This window comes from Lissotriton vulgaris, chromosome 2_1 (assembly GCF_964263255.1).
Source record: "Lissotriton vulgaris chromosome 2_1, aLisVul1.2, whole genome shotgun sequence".
Classification (NCBI taxonomy): domain Eukaryota; kingdom Metazoa; phylum Chordata; class Amphibia; order Caudata; family Salamandridae; genus Lissotriton; species Lissotriton vulgaris.
Window position 1 is genome coordinate 251,776,853 of NC_141687.1, and position 8,351 is coordinate 251,785,203.

The 8,351-nt window shown below is 49.0% G+C and overlaps 1 pseudogene; it reads left to right on the forward strand.

Annotated features, from left to right (window-relative positions):
* Positions 1 to 4,415: 4,415 nt before the first annotated feature.
* LOC147729928 (chondroitin sulfate proteoglycan 4 pseudogene) lies at positions 4,416 to 7,649 on the forward strand (annotated as a pseudogene).
* The last annotated feature ends 702 nt before the right edge of the window (positions 7,650 to 8,351 follow it).

The window sequence follows — 8,351 nt, forward strand, 5'->3', positions numbered from 1 at the left end:
CAGAAGAGGCACAAGACAGGGGTGTCCGCTGTCCCCGCTCCTCTTCGCATTGGTGCTGGAGCCTCTGGCGGCTTGGGTCAGATGGGACTGGTCAATACGTGGCTTGCGGTGGACGCCTGACTGGGAGGATAAAATCTCGCTTTATGCGGATGACATTTTGCTATACCTCACTAAACCCATGGCGTCCTTAAGTAATTTTTTGGATGTCCTGGCCATATTTGGCAGGTAACCATGGCAGGGTTTGCCATCAACTGGTCAAAGTCTGCATTGTTCGTTTTGTCAGGGGCTCCGCCTGTGGTTCCGCAATCGTGCCCAATAAAGGTTGAACTGGTGGGATTCACCTATCTTGGTATATATATATCCTCAGACCCGAAGATGAAATACCGTAATAATCTGAGGCCCCCCTTGGACCAATTTAAGAAGGATATGGAATGATGGAAGGCTCTCCCTCTCTCGTTACTTGGGAGAGCGGTATTATTTAAGATGATGGCCTTACCCCGATTCCTGTATATGCTCCAAAACACAATGGACCCAGTGCCATTGTCCTATTTTAAGGAGATTGAGGTGCTTCAGCGACAGCTCCTTTGGGAAGGCAGGCCGCGTATAGCCGTTAACAAGTTAACCCTTCCGTGGTATGATGGAGGTATCGGTCTCCCAGACTTGAGGAAATATTATTGGGCTCCACATCTTGCGGCGGTGAATCACATGATCTATGGACCCCCTGGGGACCCAGGCTATGCTATGGACCGTGGGCAGGCGCCAGGTGGTGACATTCTTAAAGCCTTGTATGCCAGACCCGGGAGGTTCGCGCTGATAGGCCCTATAGCACACGCTGTACAAGTTTTGCTTGCTGCTACTAGGTAAACTGGGATGGAAGGGCAGCATGACGTTGGCCACCCCACTGTAGGTTTCAGAGAAACTTGGGAGTTTGTGGAAGACTAAAGGGTTTGATGGGTGAGACCTCATCGGAATCAGCCAGATTAAAGATGTATGGGGGAAAGATGGTGTGTTGACATTTGAATCTTTGCAGAAACAATACAGTTTGAATGCTACTGAACACTATCGGTATTGGCAGGTTCGACAAGCTCTCCTCGCTCATGTGCCCAGAGATGCAGATCTTCCTGGGGCTTCTCCTCTTGAGGACCGAGTACTAGATGGTCACATGCCAGAAAGGATTATCTCCTTGATCTATAGGAAACGTATAAATAATATGGAGGACCCGTTGGGAAGTATCAGAGCGGCGTGGGGAGCAGATAGACTGGAGTTAGATGATGAAGACTGGGTGGAGGCGGTCTCTTCCCCGAAAGTGGTCGCAATTCAGATGAGGCTCAGACTGGTGCAGCTAAAAATTCTGCATCAATCATATATTACAGGACCTAGGCTAGTACATATGAGACGTTCGACGAGCGGTGAGTGCAGGAGAGGATGTGGAGAGCTTGGCACCTTCATGCATATCGTATGGCATTGTGAAGTGATACAGTCCTACTGGGCAGCAATACATAATAAACTTAGAGAAGTGCTGGGGGAGGAGATACGACCGGAGGCCCGGAGGTGTATGCTGAATGTATGGGAACCCACGGACTTGAATGGGTATTTGAAACAGTGGGTGACGTTGGCATGCATGGTGGCGAAGCAAAACATTGCTCAGCTTTGGGGGGCCAGCTAGCCGCCCAGGATTGCTAAGTGGGCCGAAGACATAGACTGGTGCATGTTCAGGGAAAGGGTGGTGTACGTGGCCAGAGGTTGTCCGGGAAAGTGGGAGAAGATATGGGGAGCATGGAATAGTTATCGAGGCGACCTGTGTACACCCCCTAGGCTACAGAGGGATCTAGAACCACCGGAATCCCCGTGATCCCAAGTTCCCTATGATTGGTATTTGTTGATTTCTATGAAGGATAACTAAAACCCTCACAATGATGTCAACTATTGTGTACCTGATGCAAATGTTTCTTTTTGTGTTATTATAATAAAAATATATATTTTTTAAAACAATTCCCATAGGAAAAACGCTGATGGCGTCCCAACCTCAGAAACCTGACAAGTTAGACAACTGAGGCAGAAGGCCAATCTGCCACAGGGGCGTCTCTCCCGTCAGCCGGCCCCACTACCCCAATCTGTGCAGTGATTCTTTCTACTCTCCAAATACCGCATATGTGGAGTCGAAGCTCCCTTGGTTTATGTAGGAGTAAGTGAAGTAAAGTGTCGCCCATCAGCCACTGTTCTTAGCAATATTCTAGGTCACTCCTATTCCAGTACCACCATTCATTCAGGACCAAGATATGGAAAGCTGCATAGTACGATTGGATATCAGGGGTCGCTATACCCCAACAGTACGTTGATGAAAAGCAGGTTTTCAGCGGAACTCTAGTGGTTTGATCAGCCCAGAGGAAGCAACACAACCCTGAATTATTCTGACGGAACCAGGTGGGTGGGTTCTGAAAGAGATGATTTTGCATCTGATATAGGAGGTGAGGGAGTGAAAGCATCTTAAAAATTGCAGCTCTCCCAAGAATAGAAAGGGGAAGGCGCTCTCACATCTTCACCTCAACCTGTGTTCGTGTCCAAATGGGGGTAGTGTTTTTCTCCGAGGATATAGATTAGCATGACGACAGATACACTCCAAGGTATTTAAACCCTATTGTGGCTATTGTTACCTCCCTCGACCAAGTTCCCATCTCAGTCTCACCCCGGAGTGGCAAAAGCATTGATTTGCGGTTGTTCATTTATAGTCCCAAGGTCTCTCCAAATATTTGCATAAGAAAAAAGAGGACATTGTCCGCATATACGGCAACCCGATTGGATATTCCTCCTGGCCACTCAAAACCCTTTAACCTGTGCATCAATTCTGACCCATGAGGCCAGCAGTTCCTTGGCCAATGCAAAAAAATATGGGGACAAAGGGAAGCCCTGGTGAGTACCGCGCCCAAAAAAGAAGGAGTCAGAGACAGCGCCTGCCGCCTTAACCAAGGCAGTAAGGCCTGTATGTAACAAACGAATATACGAAATAAACCAGGGACCAATGTTTAAGTGTTGGAGGAGGGCAAATAAATATGCCCAGGCCAGTGAATCAAATGCCCTGTCTATGTCGGCCAGTAACAGTGGTGCCGGGCCATCTAAATGTTCAATTGCTGCAATGGCATTGTGAGCACGCCGAATGTTATGGTGAGTTGCCCGATGAGGCGTAAAATCCACCTGGTCTGGATGTACTAAATCCACCCTCTATGGTAAGATACGATTTGCCGTGCTTTGGCCAATAGTTTGGCCTCAACATTTAGCAGCCATATGGGGCAATATGATGTATGCTGATCAGGAGGCCTGTCGGCTTTGGGAAACACCGTCATTTTGGTGTGTCGCCAGTCTTATGGGAGTCTTCCCTCCTCAAGGGCCGCATTTACTATTGCAAAGTAGTGGGTGCCGAGCTGGAAAATCGTATAAAATGTGCATAGGAAGCCGTTAGGGCCAGGTGCTTTACCTGTATGTAAATCCACAAGGGCTGTGCCTAGTTCCTCAACCATCAGGGGGCCATCTAGTTCTGCGAGCGCCAAGTCAGTTATAGTCTTCGGGGGTAGGTCATCAAGAAATCGCTGTATTGTGGGATTCCGGCAAAATCTCTGGAGGTGTATAATTCAACATAGTAGGCTGTAAAACTGGATTAGATTTGGACTGGGTCAGAGAGTATTTGGCCGTCCGCGCCCGGACACAAGGCATAGCTGGCGGGTGAAGTGCGTGTAAACACAGGCGGTGCAGGAGAGAGCTCAATATGTCTTTCCATTTACATATTCTGCTGCAGGAGGCCAACCAAGCCAGCTTGTTCTCATCCAGCAATGCACTAGTGTGTGTTTGTTGCATGTGAAGAAGTCGTTGGTGTACCTGCTTCCCATCCTCCCGCCTACTGCGCCGCTCCAGATGTATTAGCTGTGCCTCAGTCCAGAGTAGTGTTTCCCGATGTTTCTTAAATTGGACTGTACAGAAGATATATCAATACCCCTAATGGTGGGCTTCAAGGCCTCCTATATGGTCTTGGCCGAGTCCATCATCCCCAGGTTGTTTGTAAAATAGTCTGTGATCGCCTGGTGCATGTGTGTCCTATATTGTGGGTCATGTAGATGCCATGTCGAATGGAAGGGGGAGCGATCTACGCCCAGACGCCGTTCCAGCACCACTGGGGAGTGGTTTGATAAGCCCCTGGGCAGTGTTTCGTTGTCGCATTCTATGGAAGAAGCCGGCGGGCACAAAGATGTAAACTAGGTGGGAAAATGTCATGGACTGTAGAGTAATATGTTTAGCTTTGCGCAGTCGGGTGGAGATGCCTCCATGTGATTAGCCATTCCATATCATCTACAAGGGTCTGTAGCCGTGTTTCCGGCACCACCCCCGGTCCTCCATTCAGTCTCCACCTATCTTGGGCCTGGTTTATGACATCATCATCAAGAGTCAACGATGAGTTTCCGGTGCTGACTGTCAATGCGGGGTTGCAAATCTGGGAGGGTGCCACAGCAGCAGTCACAGCAGAGCTCCTGAGCAGCATCGACAAGGACTCGCCTCCTGAAGCAGTGGTGTATACCATCCAACCCCCGGCCAGTGGCAAGGTCCTCCTGAGATCCTCTCCGGACAACCAAGAGATCCTGACCTTCACCCAGGCCCAAGTGAACCAAGGCCTGATTCTGTATCTGCACCAAGGGTCCCCTGATGGTGGCTTCGCCTTCGACGTCTCAGACGGAGACAATGTCTCCCCTGGACACTTCTTCACTGTTACAGCAAAGAGTCTGATGATCACCATGGAAGCCAAAAGGGACCTTGTTGTGTGTCCAGGGTTTAGTCAGCCAATCACAAGCCAGATCCTAAGAGCTGCAACCAATACTGAGGTACCACTCTCCAGTCCCCTGCTTTACAGCGTGGTGGAGCCACCACGGCTAGGTCACCTATTCAACACGCGTCTCCGGAGTAACGACACAGGACTGACAAACTTCACTCAAGAAGAGGTGGATGCGGGAGAAGTTTTCTACCAGCATGCAATGCCGCAGGTGCCATTTTGGAATGCTCAAGATGCTTTTAGTTTCCGCGTTTCTTCCTCCAATGCGACGACTGAGCTGCAAAGTCTCCAAGTCAACATCTCCTTTGAGGCAAGGTGGTGCTCCAGCCACTTATGGGTGAACAAAGGTCTTAGTGTCGCAAAGAATCAACGTGCAGCAATCAACTCGTCATCCCTGGATGCCTCCAACTTGTTGGCCAAGCTCCCAGAGTCCAACAGGTCAAGCTATGATGTGGTGTTTCTGCTGAGTGAATTCCCCAGCCATGGAAAGCTCTCTTTGCCTGATGGGCCTATCATGGAGAAGCGCCCTTACTTCTTCCAGTCAGATCTACACAGTGGTGGGCTAGAATATGTCCACAACAGTTCTGAAACACAGGAGGATAGTTTCAAATTTACACCCTGGATCTGGCCCAGTGGCCAAATTTTCTCTGAACCTCCAAAGGAACTGGGTGCTTTCTTCATCTCAGAGTCTTTAAACATTACCATAAGGGATGTTTATGAGAACCCACCCATACTGCTGACCCAGAATCCCAGCCTGCAAGTACTGCAAAGATCAGCAGTGACACTCACCACAGAGCACTTGAATGTGATGGACATTGACAGCACCCCTGACAAGATAGAGTACACCATCCTCAAGAGCCCAACAAGCGGCTTTCTGGCACACTCGGACAACAGTGCTGTGCCCATCGTTAAGTTCACCCAGGAAGATGTGAATGAAGGCAGGCTCATATTCATTGTGACTGGGAGCATTGCCGCTGACGCTTTCAGTCTCAGCATCTCCGATGGATATCACCAGGCCATCCACACTTCTCTGACAGTCAAAGTGCTGCCCGCTGTTCTGACTGTGACGAATAAGAAGCCAGTGGAGATCCGCCAGGACCAGAAACAGACAACTCTAACACAAGATCATCTGTTGGCTGTGTCAGATGGGGACCAGCAGGACATCCTGTATAGGATAACCAGGGCCCCACAGTTTGGCCAGTTGCGGGTTAACCAGAAGCTGGTGCAAGAGTTTTCCCAGAAGCAGGTGGACAAGGGGGAAGTGTCCTTTGTTTTCACAGACTTGTCTTCCTCAAGGGATGAATTTCTGTTTGGTGCGACCTCAGGTGGCGCTAACACCACAGTTGTTGTTTTGATATCAGTTAAACCTTTGGTCAATATTCATCGTGGGATCATATTGCCAAGAGGAACAACTGTCCTCGTGGACACCCGTATTCTGGATGCAAGTGAGCTGGCCAACAAGACGAACAGTGTCCCTACCTTTAAAGTGCTAAAAGCACCCAGGAGCAGCCGGTTTGTAAAAGTCGTGAAAGGTGGGAGGTGGGAAGACTCGCCCCATGTCTGCCGATACCTTCACCCAGAGTGACCTCGAGCAGGGGTTCATCGGACTGGAAGTGCCTGATGTAGAGAGATCTGGGCAAGCCGTGCAAAACGACAGTTTCCAAGTAGAGCTGGCAGCCAACGGTGTCCCACCTGCCTCTGCCACACTGAAATTCACTACCAGAATGTATGATCCATCCTTTCCCTATCATGCAACGCTGCTCCGATCCCCCATGGGACCACAGGCACCAGAGACAAGCAGTACCCTCTATGTGGGTACTGCTTGTCTCTGGTGCCTGTGGTCTGTGCCTGTGGTCCCATGTGCCATGGAGCCAAGGCGCCATTGTCATTATACAATGACAATGGCGTCTTGGCTCCATGGCACAGAAGACAGTCTTACTGCCAACAGCTCAGGTGCAGGCATTTCTCAAACAGTCCCACACAGTCAAGCACCTAACAACAACCCACCCATGCAAAGAGCCTCATTTCTCAGCTTCATTGAAGCCAACATGTTCACCATCATCTTGCCAGTTTGTTTGATTATCCTTCTGTCTGTTCTTGGCCTCCTCCTGCTGTACTATCTCATCAGGAAGAACAAGACAGGGAAACAGCATGTCCAGGGTACGTCGTTCAAACCAAAGAACGGGTCTGTGGACCATGCGACCTTCAGGAAGACTGACCCGAACCAAGCCATTCCGTTAAGCACCATGAAACCACTGGAGTCCAGCGGGCCAGAGTCACCGACACCCAAGCCTATGGAGACTGGGGGGCAGGCGGACCCCGAGCTCCTTCAATCCTGCAGGACATCAAACCCTGGCCTGAAAAACAGCCAGTATTGGGTCTGAGTGTCGGTGTCACATTCTGAAGACAAGACTGCACTTAATGCTGGGATTACTCGATCCTGGGGGATACTTCCAATATTTGCTTCTCTTCTTGTTGTCCACTCCCCTCCACACCAACAGGGACCGGTACCGAAGTACCCTATGTCTCTCCCAGCTGAGGGAATATGTCCTGTTGGGAACTTCATCTTCTTTTTTGTGAGAATTGGAAAGTGGAACAGGGAGGGATCAGGGAATGGAGGAAAGTGACTCATCTTTGAAGGTGTAAACAATTTGAAGTGGGCCTGAGGATAAGCATGCTCATGTTAACAGTGTGGGATCTTGCCTACACAAACTCCTCCTAGAGTACAGAATTCTTCTGTTTATTCAATAATCTACCTGTTAAGTACTCCAACCAATTATCTTTCATATCACGTTATCCTCGTGATGCTGTCTCTAATGAAAAGATACCCAAGAAACGGCAGAAAGTTTATGCATAATTTGTGAACTTCATGTGAATGGAGTGTGCAGAATAGGATCCACACGGAAATGCTTGCTTTCAAAATTGATCTGTTGTGCCGATTCTTCCAAGGTGCAAAAATGAACACCAGAAATGTATGTGAAATGATGGAAAGGCCACGCTGGGAACAGTTGGGAGACAGGAGATTAAAGATGTCCTTGGGTCACTGGTATGTTAAGCACTAGTGCCTGCCTACCACCAACGCCTGCTTCACGTCCTGGAAATCCCCTGTTAACAGGGCATCCTCCATCTATCTTGGCCAGGCCTTGAAACAAGTCACATGAGATCAGATTTGTAGATCTATGATGCACCTCGCCTTTTCTGGTTGATGCTCAAATATGTGAGGTGTTAATTATCCAACCCTTCAAGTCAACATGAGAAAGTGTCCCTGTACTGAAGTTCACAAGTCACAGTTGCTGTGTTAAAACACTGGTCAAACAATGGTCCACAACCCTTTCTTAGTTTCTGAAAAGGATAACCATCCCCTTATGGCCGCTAGGAAGAGGAAGTCTTCGACAGTAGTGGCACGTTTATTTATTTCTTTTATTTTGGCACTGTCCTCTGAGTAACATTTTGTATATATGTAGGTTGGCAGCCAGAGTCAACTGTCCTTTCGTAATGGTCGAAAGAGCTATAGGACAAAGCCAGTCCCCAAAATCAG